The sequence below is a fragment of the Hyperolius riggenbachi genome, chromosome 10, assembly GCF_040937935.1.
Source record: "Hyperolius riggenbachi isolate aHypRig1 chromosome 10, aHypRig1.pri, whole genome shotgun sequence".
Lineage (NCBI taxonomy): Eukaryota > Metazoa > Chordata > Amphibia > Anura > Hyperoliidae > Hyperolius > Hyperolius riggenbachi.
In genome coordinates, this window is record NC_090655.1 from 260253241 (window position 1) to 260272363 (window position 19123).

At 43.6% G+C, this 19123-nt stretch overlaps 1 protein-coding gene across 1 annotated transcript in view; it reads left to right on the top strand.

Moving 5' to 3' along the window:
* The window catches only part of LOC137537135 (uncharacterized), a 171530-nt gene that overhangs the window by 20590 nt on the left and 131817 nt on the right, over positions 1-19123 (top strand). The window lies entirely within an intron of this gene.

Sequence of the window (19123 nt, forward strand, 5' to 3'; positions counted from 1 at the left end):
AGTGCCCCCTGTCTACATCTGTTTCACGTGTAAGCACGCCTCCTCAGGACACGTCGGGCCTGCCTAATCCACCACCCATCTACCTATCTACATGTATCTGTACACACCCACCCACTAGACAAGGGGAGGGGGGAACAGCAAAGAGAAATGGGGGGGGGGGGGAAAGACAGCAGTAACATAAAATCAATTCGGATAAAATTGCAGGACACATTTATCTGAAAAAGGCATTAATCTCATTTCTTTCATTAAAACCAAGATTCCCCAAAGCATCAGTACGTGCAATCATGGCAGCCTCCCTCTTTAGCAATCTATCATCCCTAGAACCACCCCTTTTGTCAAAATCCACCGTTTCTAATCCTGCAAAAGTTAAACAACTCGCATTTGCATTATGTGTTTCCCTTACATGTTCTATGAGCCGGGTTGCACCTTCCCCATTCTTAACTGATCTTTTATGTTGAAGGAAACCATTTTCCCGATATAATATCGTCCACAAGGACACCAAACACAATAGACCACATACTTGGTACAGCAAATGATGAACTGTCGAACTCTCCATGTGACTGCACCTACCTGTACAGTGTCACCTCTTTTCATAGAGCGACATGCACTGCAACATTCACAGGTGAAGTTTCCCGTCCATTTCTTTTTAGTCAACCAATTATCCACAGTTGTCGTCGCGTTTTTTTCCCACATCACTAATGGTTTTACCTCTACGAAAACTGACTCTAGGGGGTTGCTTAGTTAGATCTTTAAAGTGATTATCAAAATTTAGGAGGTTACACTGTCCGCGTATTACCTGGTGGATTCTATCAGATAGCGGTGAGTAGTCAAACACAAAATTAAACCTACGCTCTCCACAGCGTCTTCTCTCTCTCCTATTCAGGGCCTGTAAAATGGATTTAGGTTGATAACCCCTATTTTGGAGTCACTGGCACAATTCTTCCACCTGTGACTCAAAATCTGCCTCAGAACTATTGTTTCTCCTGAGTCTAAGAAACTGGACGTACGGAATGGCGTCCTTTACATGTCTGGGATGATAGCTGTCGAAGTCAAGGAGGCTGTTGGTAGCAGTCTCCTTCCTATAACCCTTGGTAATTTCCTGGTCATTTTCAATCATCCCCTTCGGATCCAGGTACTCAACTTCCTGCTAGAATGTTTGTTTATTTTGGTTTGTTTATACTTTATAATAAAAGTTTGTATTCATTTATTTTCTTATTTTTTTCAGAACCGCCCTTCCTCCCCCCGCCTGCCAATGACAGTGATCAGCTGTCATAAGCTTCAGCCTATGACAGCGGATCGCTCCTGTCTCCCCCAGGGTGTAACACGGCTGTCCCCAGTACAGTGCTGCCGTGGATCGCAGTGCTGTACACAGTAAATAGAGGGCATTTTAGCCATCTAACAGTCTCCTAGCAGCGATCGCCACTGGGAGACTGATGGCAGAGCTGAGCTCCTTCATCGAAGTGGAGATGTGCGCGCGATCTCCTGCAAAACCCCGCCCCAGGACTTGACGCAGATTGGTGTTAGGCGGTCCTGGGGCTGCCGTCGCGCTTATGGCAGTTGGCGTGAGGCGGTCGTTTACAGGTAATGACAGCTTACTAACAATAACAGTACAGACACCCTTATGGCTTTGGAGTGCCCTTTTCTGTGAAGGGCTACCGGCCTGTAATATGCTGATAATGGCCACTGTACATTACTGTACACAGATTGGTCACAGTAGGGGTGACTTAGTATTACTGGCCTGTAATAAGCTGATAATGGTCACTGTACATTACTGTACACAGATTTGTCACAGTAGGGGTGACTTAGTTTTACCGACCTGTAATAAGCTGATAATGGTCACTGTACATTACTGTACACAGATTGGTCACAGTAGGAGGTGAGTTACTGTTACTGGCCTGTAATAAGCTGATAATGGTCACTGTACATTACTATACACAGATTGGTCACAGTAGGGGTGACTTAGTGTTACTGGCCTGTAATAAGCTGATAATGGTCACTGTACATTACTGTACACAGATTTGTCACAGTAGGGGTGACTTAGTTTTACCGACCTGTAATAAGCTGATAATGGTCACTGTACATTACTGTACACAGATTGGTCACAGTAGGAGGTGAGTTACTGTTACTGGCCTGTAATAAGCTGATAATGGTCACTGTACATTACTATACACAGATTGGTCACAGTAGGGGTGACTTAGTGTGGGCAGCACGGTGGCGTAGTGGGTAGCTCTCTCGCCTTGCAGCGCTGGGTCCCTGGTTCTAATCCCAGCCAGGGCACTATCTGCAAAGAGTTTGTATGTTCTCTCCGTGTCTGCATGGGTTTTCTCCGGGTACTCCGGTTTCCTCCCACATTCCAAAAACATACAGATAAGTTAATTGGCTCCCCCTAAAATTGGCCCTAGACTACAGTACTTACACTACATAATATAGACATATGGCAATGGTAGGGATTAGATTGTGAGCTCCTTTGAGGGACAGTTTGTGGCAAGATATATATATATACATTGTACAGCGCTGCGTAATATGTCGGCACTATATAAATACTAAATAATAATAATAAATAATAATACCCGCCTGTAATAAGCTGATAATGGTCACTGTACATTAATGTACACAGATTGGTCACAGTAGGGGTGACTTAGTGTTACTGGCCTGTAAAATGCTGATAATGGTCACTGTACATTACTGTACACAGATTGGTCACAGTAGGAGGTGAGTTACTGTTACTGGCCTGTAATAAGCTGATAATGGTCACTGTACATTACTATACACAGATTGGTCACAGTAGGGGTGATTTAGTGTTACCCGCCTGTAATAAGCTGATAATGGTCACTGTGCATTACTGTACACAGATTGGTCACAGTAAGAGTGACTTAGTGTTACTGGTATGTAATAAGCTGATAATGGTCACTGTACATTACTGTACACAGATTGGTCACTGTAGGGGTGACTTAGTGTTACCAGCCTGTAATAAGCTGGTGATGGTCACTGTACATTACAGTACACAGATTGGTCACAGTAGGGGTAACTTAGTGTTACTGTCCTATAATAAGCTGATAATAGTCACTGTACATTACTGTACACAGATTGGTCACAGTAGGTGTGACTTAGTGTTACTGGCCTGTAATAAGCTGGTAATGGTCACTGTACATTATTATACACAGGGAGAAAGAAAAAGGAACAATCGAGGGCCCCCAATAGTGTATTATTGTAGATCAGTTAGCGTAGATTAAATAAGTAGTAAATTATACTCACAAGTATGGGTTGCCGCGATCATGCAACCACTTGTATCACAGACGGGGAGATTAGGCCTGTCCCCGCTCAGGCTAAAAGTCGCTCTCTGCATAGAAGAAAAGGGTTTCCACGCCCATCCACCAGGTGGATAATCACGTAATGAAAGAAATAGAGGCGCTAATAGAATAAAAATGATGCCAATTAAAACCAATTAAAATGTGGGTGGCAATGGTGGACTTGCCTACCCTACAAAATCCAAGGACCACTATGTATAGTAAAAGATATAAATTTAATCAATTTTATACTCCCAATAAAACAATTAGTCTGCAACGCGTTTCACGGGACACAAGCCCGCTTCCTCAGGCAAAACACATACAAGCAGGAGCAACTGAAACAACAAAAACACATAACAAAAGACCCATATAAAATCAGAATAATTACACAAAAAATGATCATCATCGTTTATTGTGGTTTTTTATTTGTACTTGTTTTTTTTGTGTAATTATTCTGATTTTATCAGAATACCAGCCTGTAATAAGCTGATAATGGTCACTGTACATTACTGTACACAGATTGGTCACAGTAGGGGTGACTTAGTGTTACCGGCCTGTAATAAGCTGATAATGGTCACTGTACATTACTGTACACAGACTGGTCACAGTAGGGGTGACTTAAGGCCCATACACACGTCGGATTTTAGCGAACGACCCGTCGTTTGAACGTTCCGTCGTTCGGACGTTTCCGCGTCAAATCCGACGTGTGTACAGACTATCGTTCGGGTGATAAGACTGGTTACCAGCGATCCGCCCGGCGGATCGCTGGTAACCAGTCTTATCACCCGAACGATAGTCTGTACACATGTCGGATTTGACACGGAAACGTCCGAACGACGGAACGTTCAAACGACGGGTCGTTCGCTAAAATCCGACGTGTGTATGGGCCTTAAGTGTTACTGGCCTGTAATAAGCTGATAATGGTCTTATGGATTATCAGCAGCCTCAGCTGACTTTAATCTAGCATGTGGGCGGGGCTTTACCTCCATTCCTCTGTGGTCTCAGAATCACAATTGCAGCAAAGTTGCAGTGATTCTAAGAAATTGCAGCAAAGATCATGGCAGAATTGCTGCGACTGGGTCTGGGATTCTGAGCCCTGACACACACGGACGCAGACAGACACAGAAACCTGGCACTTTATTAGGCAGGATGGCCAGCTTGAGTCAGGGAGCACGCTGACCTGAATCATGTGCCTTGTGCTGCACATAGCAGAACACACACTGCAGAACTATCCATTTATAGGCAATGGCCCGCTCGAGAATTGCATGCCATTTGCATATTTCCCATGATTATGAATCTCACAGCTTTCTGCTTTATTATGCACAACACACATTTTTGATTCCAATGTATTTCACTACATCCTAAAAGAAGGGTGTAAGCTGGGGGGTGTTCTGTAAGACGCACGGCCACTTGTGCTGCAGACAAATCATGACAAGTGTGCTCCCTGCCTGAGTCTCTAGAAGGGTGTAAGCTGGGGGCTGTTCTGTAAGACGCACGGCCACTTGTGCTGCAGACAAATCATGACCGGTATGCTCCCTGCCTGAGTCTCTAGAAGGGTGTAAGCTGGGGGGTGTTCTGTAAGACGCACGGCCACTTGTGCTGCAGACAAATCATGACCGGTATGCTCCCTGCCTGAGTCTCTAGAAGGGTGTTAGCTGGGGGGTGTTCTGTAAGACGCACGGCCACTTGTGCTGCAGACAAATCATGACAAGTGTGCTCCCTGCCTGAGTCTCTAGAAGGGTGTATGCTGGGGGTGTTCTGTAAGATGCACGGCCACTTGTGCTGCAGACAAATCATGACAAGTGTGCTCCCTGCCTGAGTCTCTAGAAGGGTGTAAGCTGGGGGTGATCTGTAAGACGCACGGCCACTTGTGCTGCAGACAAATCATGACAAGTGTACTCCCTGCCTGAGTCTCTAGAAGGGTGTTAGCTGGGGGGGGGGGAGGGGGATCTGTAAGACGCACGGCCACTTGTGCTGCAGACAAATCATGACAAGTGTGCTCCCTGCCTGAGTCTCTAGAAGGGTGTAAGCTGGGGGGTGTTCTGTAAGACGCACGGCCACTTGTGCTGCAGACAAATCATGACAAGTGTGCTCCCTGCCTGAGTCTCTAGAAGGGTGTAAGCTGGGGGTTTTCTGTAAGACGCACGGCCACTTGTGCTGCAGACAGATCATGACAAGTGTGCTCCCTGCCTGAGTCTCTAGAAGGGTGTAAGCTGGGGGGTGTTCTGTAAGATGCACGGTCACTTGTGCTGCAGACAAATCATGACAAGTGTGCTCCCTGCCTGAGTCTCTAGAAGGGTGTAAGCTGGGGGGTGTTCTGTAAGACACACAGCCACTTGTGCTGCAGACAAATCATGACAAGTGTGCTCCCTGCCTGAGTCTCTAGAAGGGTGTAAGCTGGGGGTGTTCTGTAAGACGCACGGCCACTTGTGCTGCAGACAAATCATGACAGGTATGCTCCCTGCCTGAGTATTTGATTATTAGGCACACAGATAGGGTAATCTGTTAAAGAAACCGTGAATGCCGTACAGTGTGTTGTCTCCCGGGTTCGGCATGTAGTGGAAGGAATTAGCAGATTATTGGGTGGGGCTGGGCAAGACCCGGCTGTCATGGTACACATTAGTAACAATGACAAAGTTAGTGGGAGATGGAAGGTCCTCAAAAATGACTTTCAGCTACTTGGGAGTTAAACTTAAAGCAAAGACCTCCTTGCGGGCAATCTGATCACCCACCCACACCAATAGATCGCCCGCAGATCCAACGTCCGATCACCTCCCAAGTGCAGTGTTTACATCTGTTCTCTACCCTAAACACCCACTAATTACCCATCAATCACCCATCAATCACCCTCTATCACCACCTGTCACTGTTACCCATCAGATCAGACCCTAATCTGCCCCTTGCGGGCACCCAATCACCCGCCTACACGCTCAGATTGCCCTCAGACCCCCCTTATCAATTCGCCAGTGCAATATTTACACCTGTTCTTCCCTGTAATAACCCACTGATTACCTGTCAATCACCTGTCAATCACCCATCAATCACCCCCTGTCACTGCCACCCATCAATCACCCCCTGTCACTGCCACCCATCAATCAGCCCCTAACCTGCCCCTTGCGGGCAATCTGATCACCCACCCACACCAATAGATCGCCCGCAGATCCGACGTCCGATCACCTCCCAAGTGCAGTGTTTACATCTGTGCTCTACCTTAAACACCCACTAATTACCCATCAATCACCCATCAATCACCCCCTATCACCACCTGTCACTGTTACCCATCAGATCAGACCCTAATCTGCTTCTTGCGGGCACCCAATCACCCGCCTACACGCTCAGATTGCCCTCAGACCACCCCTTATCAATTCGCCAGTGCAATATTTACACCTGTTCTTCCCTGTAATAACCCACTGATTACCTGTCAATCACCTGTCAATCACCCATCAATCACCCCCTGTCACTGCCACCCATCAATCACCCCCTGTCACTGCCACCCATCAATCAGCCCCTAACCTGCCCCTTGCGGGCAATCTGATCACCCACCCACACCAATAGATCGCCCGCAGATCCGACGTCCGATCACCTCCCAAGTGCAGTGTTTACATCTGTGCTCTACCCTAAACACCCACTAATTACCCATCAATCACCCATCAATCACCCCCTATCACCACCTGTCACTGTTACCCATCAGATCAGACCCTAATCTGCCCCTTGCGGGCACCCAATCACCCGCCTACACGCTCAGATTGCCCTCAGACCCCCCCCCTTATCAATTCGCCAGTGCAATATTTACATCTGTTCTTCCATGTAATAACCCACTGATCACCTGTCAATCACCTGTCAATCACCCATCAATCACCCCCTGTCACTGCCGCCCATCAATCACCCCCTGTCACTGCCACCCATCAATCAGCCCCTAACCTGCCCCTTGCGGGCAATCTGATCACCCACCCACACCAATAGATCGCCCGCAGATCCGACGTCCGATCACCTCCCAAGTGCAGTGTTTACATCTGTTCTCTACCCTAAACACCCACTAATTACCCATCAATCACCCCCTGTCACTGCTACCTATCAGATTAGACCCCTATCTGCCCCTAGGGCACTCAATCACCCGCCCACACCCTCAGAACGCCCTCAGACCCCAGCCCTGATCACCTCGCCAGTGCATTGCTTGCATCTATTCCCCCCTCTAATCACACCTTGAGACACCCATCAATCACCTCCTGTCTCCCCCCTAGCACTCCTATCCATCAGATCAGGCCCAATACAACCTGTCATCTAAAAGGCCACCCTGCTTATGACCGGTTCCACAAAATTCGCCCCCTCATAGACCACCTGTCATCAAAATTTGCTGAAGCTTATACCCCTGAACAGTCATTTTGAGACATTTGGTTTCCAGACTACTCACGGTTTTGGGCCCGTAAAAAGCCAGGGCGGTATAGGAACCCCACAAGTGACCCCATTTTAGAAAAAAGACACCCCAAGGTATTCTGTTAGGTGTATGACGAGTTCATAGAAGATTTTATTTTTTGTCAAAAGTTAGCGGAAATTGATTTTTATAGTTTTTTTTTTTCACAAAGTGTCATTTTTCACTAACTTGTGACAAAAAATAAAATCTTCTATGAACTCGCCATACACCTAACGGAATACCTTGGGGTGTCTCCTTTCTAAAATGGGGTCACTTGTGGGGTTCCTGTACTGCCCTGGCATTTTAGGGGCCCTAAACCGTGAGGAGTAGTCTAGAAAACAAATGCCTCAAAATTACCTGTGAATAGTACGTTGGGCCCCTTAGCGCACCTAGGCTGCAAAAATGTGTCACACGTAGTACCGCCGTACTCAGGAAAAGTAGTATAATGTGTTTTGGGGTGTATTTTTACACATACCCATGCTGGGTGGGAGAAATATCTCTGTAAATGGACAATTGTGTGTAAAAAAAATCAAACAATTGTCATTTACAGAGATATTTCTCCCACCCAGCATGGGTATGTGTAAAAATACACCCCAAAACACATTATACTACTTTTCCTGGTACGGCGGTACCACATGTGTGGCACTTTTTTACACCCTAAGTACGCTAAGGGGCCCAAAGTCCAATGAGTACCTTTAGGATTTCACAGGTCATTTTGCGACATTTGGTTTCAAGACTACTCCTCACGGTTTAGGGCCCCTAAAATGCCAGGGCAGTATAGGAACCCCACAAATGACCCCATTCTAGAAAGAAGACACCCAAAGGTATTCCGTTAGGAGTATGGTGAGTTCATAGAAGATTTTATTTTTTGTCACAAGTTAGCGGAAAATGACACTTTGTGAAAAAAAACAATTAAAATCAATTTCCGCTAACTTGTGACAAAAAAAATAAAAACTTCTATGAACTCACCATACTCCTAACGGAATACCTTGGGGTGTCTTCTTTCTAAAATGGGGTCATTAGTGGGGTTCCTATACTGCCCTGGCATTTTAGGGGCCCTAAACCGTGAGGAGTAGTCTTGAAACAAAAATGACCTGTGAAATCCTAAAGGTACTCATTGGACTTTGGGCCCCTTAGCGCAGTTAGGGTGCAAAAAAGTGCCACACATGTGGTATCGCCGTACTCGGGAGAAGTAGTATAATGTGTTTTGGGGTGTATTTTTACACATACCCATGCTGGGTGGGAGAAATACCTCTGTAAATGACAATCTTTTGATTTTTTTACACACAATTGTCCATTTACAGAGTTATTTCTCCCACCCAGCATGGTTATGTGTAAAAATACACCCCAAAACACATTGTACTACTTCTCCCGAGTACGGTGATACCACGTGTGGCACTTTTTTGCACCCTAACTGCGCTAAGGGGCCCAAAGTCCAATGAGTACCTTTAGGATTTCACAGGTCATTTTGAGAAATTTTGTTTCAAGACTACTCCTCACAGTTTAGGGCCCCTAAAATGCCAGGACAGTATAGGAACCCCACAAATGACTCCATTTTAGAAAGAAGACACCCCAAGGTATTCCGTTAGTAGTACGGTGAGTTCATAGAAGATTTTATTTTTTGTCACAAGTTAGCGGAAATTGATTTTTTTTTTTTTTTTTCCACAAAGTGTCATTTTCCGCTAACTTGTGACAAAAAATAAAATCTTCTATGAACTCACCGTACTACTAATGGAATACCTTGGGGTGTCTTCTTTCTAAAATGGGGTCATTTGTGGGGTTCCTATACTGTCCTGGCATTTTAGGGGCCCTAAACCGTGAGGAGTAGTCTTGAAACGAAATTTCTCAAAATGACCTGTGAAATCCTAAAGGTACTCATTGGACTTTGGGCCCCTTAGCGCAGTTAGGGTGCAAAAAAGTGTCACACATGTGGTATCTCCGTACTCAGGAGAAGTAGTATAATGTGTTTTGGGGTGTATTTTTACACATACCCATGCTGGGTGGGAGAAATCTCTCTGTAAATGGACAATTGTGTGTAAAAAAAAAATGAAAAAATTGTCATTTACAGAGATATTTCTCCCACCCAGCATCGGTATGTGTAAAAATACACCCCAAAACACATTATACTACTTCTACTGAGTACGGCAATACCACATGTGTGGCACTTTTTTGCAGCCTAACTGCGCTAAGGGGCCCAAAGTCCAATGAGCACCTTTAGGCTTTACAGGGGTGCTTACAAATTAGCACCCCCCAAAATGCGAGGACAGTAAACACACCCCACAAATGACCCCATTTTGGAAAGTAGACACTTCAAGGTATTCAGAGAGGGGCATGGTGAGTCCGTGGCAGATTTCATTTTTTTTTGTCGCAAGTTAGAAGAAATGGAAACTTTTTTTTTTTTTTTTTTTTGTCACAAAGTGTCATTTTCCGCTTACTTGTGACAAAAAATAATATCTTCTATGAACTCACTATGCCTCTCAGTGAATACTTTGGGATGTCTTCTTTCCAAAATGGGGTCATTTGGGGGGTATTTATACTATCCTGGAATTCTAGCCCCTCATGAAACATGACAGGGGGTCAGAAAAGTCATAGATGCTTGAAAATGGGAAAATTCACTTTTTGCACGATAGTTTGTAAACGCTATAACTTTTATCCAAACCAATAAATATACACTGAATGGGTTTTTTTTTAATCAAAAACATGTTTGTCCACATTTTTTGCGCTGCATGTATACAGAAATTTTACTTTATTTGAAAAATGTCAGCACAGAAAGTTAAAAAAATCTTTTTTTTGCCAAAATTCATGTCTTTTTTGATGAATATAATAAAAAGTAAAAATTGCAGCAGCAATCAATTAGCACCAAAAGAAAGCTTTATTAGTGACAAGAAACGGAGCCAAAATTCATTTAGGTGGTAGGTTGTATGAGCGAGCAATAAACCGTGAAAGCTGCAGTGGTCTGAATGGAAAAAAAAGTGCCTGGTCCTTAAGGGGGTTAAAGCCCACGGTCCTCAAGTGGTTAAGGACGCATTAGAAAGAAAAATGGATATTGATTTAAAGAAAGCTTAGTCCACTTTGGGTTCAGCTTGCAAACCTGGCGTTGCGCTAACGTCCATAGCTAAGGCTCTAAAGTCATGGACAGATAATATTGAGACTGGTTTGAGGGAAGAATACAATAAAGATATATTCTCATTGCTGCACCAGAAAAGTTCAGATCGGCGGCAGAGGTTAAGCCGTTATCGATGTGGTGAGGTGCGCATTCAGATCTATGTTACACACTGTTACAGGTAAAAGGGCTATATGGCTGAGATATTGGTCGGCCGACAGTAACTCTAAGGTTACATGGTGCAAGATTCCATTTGATGGAAACACTTATTTGGAGAAGTCATGGATACAGCTATTTCCAGGGTCACTGGTGGTAAAAATGGTCTGATACCTCAGGAGAGAAGAGGGAAAAAACAACAAGGAATATCAGATAGAATGTCATTTTGTTACATAGGCAGAGATAACCCAGCTGTCGGGGGGGGGGGGGGACGAGACGAGGATACAGGAGATAGTGGCATGGTGCTCAGACTACACTTTCAAAAGATCACTAAACAGAGAAACAGCCAGATCAGCAATCAAATGCAGAAGTCTTTCTGAGGACTCGCCAGCCCACACCCCTGCTGTGGGAGCCTGTTAACAGTTGTTCCTGGAGGTGTGGGTGAGGTATATAACAGACAGATGGGTCTTAGACATGATAAAATGGGGTCACACATGGAGTTTCGTGTTCCAGTCTTCAGAAAACGTATTTGTTGCAACGAAGATCCCTCACGACAGAGAAAAGTTACAAATACTAACATCGTACGTACAGGACTTGTTAACCAAGAATTCCATGGTACAGGTATCGGAAGTGGAAAAATTCAGCGGCATTTACTCCCCGTTCTTCGTCGCAAAAAAATCAGGAGAGCTAAGACCAGTCCTGGGTCTGAGACGTCTGAACAGACATATAGAAAAACTCGGTTTCAAAATCGATCTATATGATAGCAAGGGTGATTCAACCCCAAGATTGGTTAATATCGGTGGACCACTCCAACGCCTACCTGCACATTCCTATACACAAGCACTTCAGAAAGTACCTCAGATTCGCGATAGGACACAACCATTACGAATTCACAAGCTTACCCTTTGGAAACTCAACGGCCCCACGGAAGTTTACAAGGGTTTTGGTAACTGGTATAGCATACTTCAGGCGTTTAGGATTAAAGGTACACCATTACTTGGATGACATACTACTGATTGCAGCCAGTGCAGAAACGTTAAATTTATACAAACAGAAACTGATCAGAACCTTGGAAGATTTTGGATGGATAGTGAACTGTGAAAAGAGTCAATTACAGCCAACACAGACGCTAGTCTACCTCGGAGCACAGTTCACTACAAAGGAAAATGCGATGTTACCAGAGGAAGAAATTACTACAATAATTTCCAGAGTGCTTCACTTCCTTGGAGAGCAATATTGGACGGCCGAGGAATGTCTAAGGCTAATGGGAACTTTAGCCTCGGACATTCCTATGGTTAGGTGGGCAAGGTGGCACTCAAATGTTTCAAGTGGAGTTCCTGAAGCAATGGAACAACAAGATTTTTTCTCAAGTGATGCAAATAACCACTCAAATGAGATCAAAGTTAGCCTGGTGGTTGGAGAAGAAAAATCTAAGTACCTTCTGCTAACAGTATCGCAGTCACAATATTAACATTGGATGCCAGCATGACAGGCTGGGGGGCTTGGATGTAAGACAACTATGTTTAGGGCTGTTGGAAGTTTCAGGTCAGAAACTTGACAGCGAAGATCTTAGAACTGACAGCGGCACTTCTGGCACTCACACATTTTTCAAAGGAATTGATGGGTTTACATGTCATTGTGAGAATGGACAATGCCTCAGCAGTTGCATATATCCAGAACCAGGGGAGAACAAGGAGTATGACCTTGCTGAGAGAGGTGACACCGATTATGCAATGGGCTTAACAAACAGTGCAATCTTTAAAAGCAGTTCACATCCCAGAAGTGGACATAATGGCGAGCCCACAGAATCACAAATGCCCCAGGTCCTTCACGAGATGCAGGACACAGCAGGCAGAGCAATGGGATGCTCTGACATGTCGCTGGAACTTTGCTCTGGGCTATGCTTACCCCCCCCCAATACCGTTAATTATAAAGATTCTTTGCAGAATTCAAACAGAGAAAGTCAAGGTAATAGCAATAATACCGGACTGGCCGCACAGACCATGAAACCCACTATTTAACCAATTGAAAAATCGAACCTCCATTGCCACTGGCCCAGATTTGGGACATAATATCGCAAAGATCATTTCTACATCCAGACCCGGGCAGGCTGAGATTGAAAGTGTGGATATTGAATGGAGCAAGTTTACTCACAGGCTTAGATTACTCACAGGCGGTACAAGATACTTTACTTCAGGCCAGTAAACCGACTACAAATGTTACCTATAATAAAGTCTGGAACAAATGTAAACAGTTCATGTCAGAAAAGGGGCTTAACAAATTGGAACCTGGAGCCACTGATATTCTTGAGGTCTTACAAAGAGACCTGGATCTTAATCTAGCCCTGTATACACTAAAGGTACATATATCGGCAATTTCTGCACTGACTGATATAAGATGGACCGCACATCCACTAATCATACAATTCTTTAAAGCAGTTAATAAGATAAGACCTCCAAAGAGGAATATTTTTCCACAATGGGAACTACCCCTGGTGCTTAAAGCTTTAACTAAAAAAACATTCGAACCTATACATGAAGGTACTTTGCTGGATCTCACATACAAAGTGTTATTTCTTGTAGCAGTAGCATCGGCCAGAAGAGTATCCGAAATACAGGCACTAGGATATAAAGGTCCTTATCTTACACTGTTTAATGATAGAGTGGTCCTGAGACCGGTTCAACCCTTCATTCCAAAGGTGCCAACAACTTTTCACTTCAATCAGGGGTGTGGACGCTTCCTTCATTTACCTTGTTGGAAGAACAGAATCTTCACACTCTTGATATTCCAACTCCTTTGAGGTTATATATTTCTAGAACAGAGGACATAAGGAAATCTGACAGACTTTTCATATGTCCTTCTGGATTAAGGAAAGGGGAAGCTGTCTCTGCGCGGACGATTGCATCGTGGTTAGTATAGAAGATTACCTTAGCATACAAGGCAGAGGGTCAAGAACCACCAAGAGAAATAACCACGCACTCTACCAGAGCATCGTCGTGGGCGGCCTTTGCCAAAGTATCCCCAGGTGTAATTTGTAAGGCAGCCAATTGGTCTACTGTCAATATTTTCATTCAACATTACAAAGTGGATCCGGCGATCCGAACAACAAGAGACTTTGGAACTGCTGTATTAAGTTCGGTATTGAATTCATAGTTATTAATTGAGTTTAATGTCATATTTTTGTTAATTAAGAAGAAAACTAAGAGTATCTTTAAGTGTCCAAGTGGACCCTCAAGTTTTTTTCTTTGGTCTTTGAGAATTTTCTCTGTTGCGTCAAAGTCAAACGTTTTGGTTTTGCACTGCATTTGCTCTCCCAACCTTATTGGTTATGCTAGTTAAATCCCATTCGTATGCTGCCATGAATACTGCAAACATTGTAGATTCACACTGAAGGCATCCAAACTATGAATTAACACATGTGGAAGTATAGTACATAACCAAGAAGTGTGAAACAACTGAAAATATGTCATATTCTAGGTTCTTCAAAGTAGCCACCTTTTGCTTTGATTACTGCTTTGCACACTCTTGGCATTCTCTTGATGAGCTTCAAGAGGTAGTCACCGGAAATGGTCTTCCAACAGTCTTGAAGGAGTTCCCAGAGCTGCTTAGCACTTGTTGGCCCTTTTGCTTTCACTCTGCGATTGGGTTCAGGTCTGGTTACTGTGGAGGCCAGGTCATCTGGCGCAGCACCCCATCACTCTCCTTCCTGGTCAAATAGCCCAGGTGTTTCACACATTTTGGTTATGCTCTATACTTCCACATGTGTTAATTCATAGTTTGGATGCCTTCAGTGTGAATCTACATGAAAATAAAGAATACTCTTTGAATGAGAAGATGTGTCCAAGCTTTTGGTCTGTACTGTATATATGTATATGTGTGTGTGTATATGTATATGTATATATATATATATATATATATATATATATATATACACACACATATATATATATACAGCATAGATAGATAGAGATAGATAGAGATATATAGATAGATAGAGATATATAGATAGATAGATATATACATAGATATATAGATATGTGTGTGTGTGTGTGTATGTATATGTATATATATATATATATATATATATATATATATATATATATATATATATATATATATATATATATATATATATATATATATATATATATATATATATATATATATATATAAATATAATGTGTATGTATACAGGGATGCTCATAAAACCGAATTCGAATGAAATCCAAATAGGTGCTATTCGGATTTCATCCAGTTAATTGCAGCACCTGTGCGGGTGGGCGAGGGGGGGGTTAATCTTACCCATAAGACGTCTTCTTCGCTCGTCCCTCGGCGCCTCCCACGCTGAGTTCCAATCCGGCGTCATGTGACGAATACACTTCCTCCTTCAACCCGGAATGTATATGTATATGTATGTATATACATGTATATCTGTACACACAACTGAAGTAGTTCAAGCCTTTTATTGTTTTAATATTGATGATTTTGGCATACAGCTCATGAAAACCCAAAATTCCTATCTCAAAAAATTAGCATATTTCATCCGACCAATAAAAGAAAAGTGTTTTTAAAACAAAAAAAGTAAACTTTCAAATAATTATGTTCAGTTATGCACTCAATACTTGGTCGGGAATCCTTTTGCAGAAAGGACTGCTTCAATGCGACGTGGCATGGAGGCAATCAGCCTGTGGCACTGCTCAGGTGTTATGGAGCCCCAGGATGCTTCGATAGCGGCCTTAAGCTCATCCAGAGTGTTGGGTCTTGCGTCTCTCAACTTTCTCTTCACAATATCCCACAGATTCTCTATGGGGTTCAGGTCAGGAAAGTTGGCAGGCCAATTGAGCACAGTAATACCATGGTCAGTAAACCATTTACCAGTGGTTTTGGCACTGTGAGCAGGTACCAGGTCGTGATGAAAAATGAAATCTTCATCTCCATAAAGCTTTTCAGCAGATGGAAGCATGAACCCACTTTTGAACCAGAAACAGCGGCAGAAGCACCTGACCTGGGCTACAGAGAAGCAGCACTGGACTGTTGCTCAGTGGTCCAAAGTACTTTTTTCGGATGAAAGCAACTTTTACATGTCATTCGGAAATCAAGGTGCCAGAGTCTGGAGGAAGACTGGGGAGAGGGAAATGCCAAAATGCCTGAAGTCCAGTGTCAAGTACCCACAGTCAGTGATGGTCTGGGGTGCCATGTCAGCTGCTGGTGTTGGTCCACTGTGTTTTATCAAGGGCAGGGTCAATGCAGCTAGCTATCAGGAGATTTTGGAGCACTTCATGCTTCCATCTGCTGAAAAGCTTTATGGAGATGAAGATTTAATTTTTCAGCACGACCTGGCACCTGCTCACAGTGCCAAAACCACTGGTAAATGGTTTACTGACCATGGTATTACTGTGCTCAATTGGCCTGCCAACTCTCCTGACCTGAACCCCATAGAGAATCTGTGGGATATTGTGAAGAGAAGGTTGAGAGACGCAAGACCCAACACTCTGGATGAGCTTAAGGCCGCTATCGAAGCATCCTGGGCCTCCATAACACCTGAGCAGTGCCACAGGCTGATTGCCTCCATGCCACGCCGCATTGAAGCAGTCATTTCTGCAAAAGGATTCCCGACCAAGTATTGAGTGCATAACTGAACGTAATTATTTGAAGGTTGACTTTTTTTGCTTTAAAAACACTTTTCTTTTATTGGTCGGAAGAAATATGCTAATTTTTTGAGATCGGAAATTTGGGTTTTCATGAGCTGTATGCCAAAATCATCAATATTAAAACAATAAAAGGCTTGAACTACTTCAGTTGTGTGTATTTGAATCTAAAATATATGAAAGTCTAATGTTTATCAGTACATTACAGAAAATAATGAACTTTATCACAATATGCTAATTTTTTGAGAAGATCCTGTATATATATATATATATAAGTACAGAGGGGCTGCAGCACACAACAGGAAAACAGTGACAGGGGCTCTTGGTTACGCTTTAACGCGCTTAAGCTCACCAACTGCGCCAAAGTGTCCCCAATCTGGTGAGTCCTACTCTACCATGCAAAATGCCAGTTTTTATAAGCAGTCTAGTGGGAACTAAACCAAAAACCCTAAAATGTCAACTAGATGGGAAAAAAGGAAATTAAAAACACCTCACCCTTCACCTAGCTACCAAACGAACTCTCTTAACATGTGCAAAGCACTCATTTATATACTTAACTGTGCTAGAGGTGGGCGTGGTCATGCAGGCTCACAGGGGAAAATTATAAATAAATTACCAAGGGGTGAGCAGCACAAACCAAATTTTTTTATGCAATTCTATGCAAAGCATGCACGCAGCGCTGGAGGTCCCCAGACTCCATAAGAAATATATAAGTACAGAGGGGCTGCAGCACACAACAGGAAAACAGTGACAGGGGCTCTTGGTTACGCTTTAACGCGCTTAAGCTCACCAACTGCGCCAAAGTGTCCCCAATCTGGTGAGTCCTACTCTACCATGCAAAATGCCAGTTTTTATAAGCAGTCTAGTGGGAACTAAACCAAAAACCCTAAAATGTCAACTAGATGGGAAAAAAGGAAATTAAAAACACCTCACCCTTCACCTAGCTACCAAACGAACTCTCTTAACATGTGCAAAGCACTCATTTATATACTTAACTGTGCTAGAGGTGGGCGTGGTCATGCAGGCTCACAGGGGAAAATTATAAATAAATTACCAAGGGGTGAGCAGCACAAACCAAATTTTTTTATGCAATTCTATGCAAAGCATGCACGCAGCGCTGGAGGTCCCCAGACTCCATAAGAAATATATAAGTACAGAGGGGCTGCAGCACACAACAGGAAAACAGTGACAGGGGCTCTTGGTTACGCTTTAACGCGCTTAAGCTCACCAACTGCGCCAAAGTGTCCCCAATCTGGTGAGATTCACCAGATTGGGGACACTTTGGCGCAGTTGGTGAGCTTAAGCGCGTTAAAGCGTAACCAAGAGCCCCTGTCACTGTTTTCCTGTTGTGTGCTGCAGCCCCTCTGTACTTATATATTTCTTATGGAGTCTGGGGACCTCCAGCGCTGCGTGCATGCTTTGCATAGAATTGCATAAAAAAATTTGGTTTGTGCTGCTCACCCCTTGGTAATTTATTTATAATTTTCCCCTGTGAGCCTGCATGACCACGCCCACCTCTAGCACAGTTAAGTATATAAATGAGTGCTTTGCACATGTTAAGAGAGTTCGTTTGGTAGCTAGGTGAAGGGTGAGGTGTTTTTAATTTCCTTTTTTCCCATCTAGTTGACATTTTAGGGTTTTTGGTTTAGTTCCCACTAGACTGCTTATAAAAACTGGCATTTTGCATGGTAGAGTAGGACTCACCAGATTGGGGACACTTTGGCGCAGTTGGTGAGCTTAAGCGCGTTAAAGCGTAACCAAGAGCCCCTGTCACTGTTTTCCTGTTGTGTGCTGCAGCCCCTCTGTACTTATATATTTCTTATGGAGTCTGGGGACCTCCAGCGCTGCGTGCATGCTTTGCATAGAATTGCATAAAAAAATTTGGTTTGTGCTGCTCACCCCTTGGTAATTTATTTATAATTTTCCCCTGTGAGCCTGCATGACCACGCCCACCTCTAGCACAGTTAAGTATATAAATGAGTGCTTTGCACATGTTAAGAGAGTTCGTTTGGTAGCTAGGTGAAGGGTGAGGTGTTTTTAATTTCCTTTTTTCCCATCTAGTTGACATTTTAGGGTTTTTGGTTTAGTTCCCACTAGACTGCTTATAAAAACTGGCATTTTGCATGGTAGAGTAGGACTCACCAGATTGGGGACACTTTGGCGCAGTTGGTGAGCTTAAGCGCGTTAAAGCGTAACCAAGAGCCCCTGTCACTGTTTTCCTGTTGTGTGCTGCAGCCCCTCTGTACTTATATATTTCTTATGGAGTCTGGGGACCTCCAGCGCTGCGTGCATGCTTTGCATAGAATTGCATAAAAAAATTTGGTTTGTGCTGCTCACCCCTTGGTAATTTATATATATATATATACGTGTGTGTTTGTGTATTATATATATTTTTTTTTTACAATTTGTGTCCTCCACTTTAAAAATTTGTTCTGCCCCTGAGGATGTCACAGCGCTCCTCCGCTGTCATTGGGTCCCTGAAAGAAGAGCGGAGACAGGGAGTTCTCAGCGGCCGAAG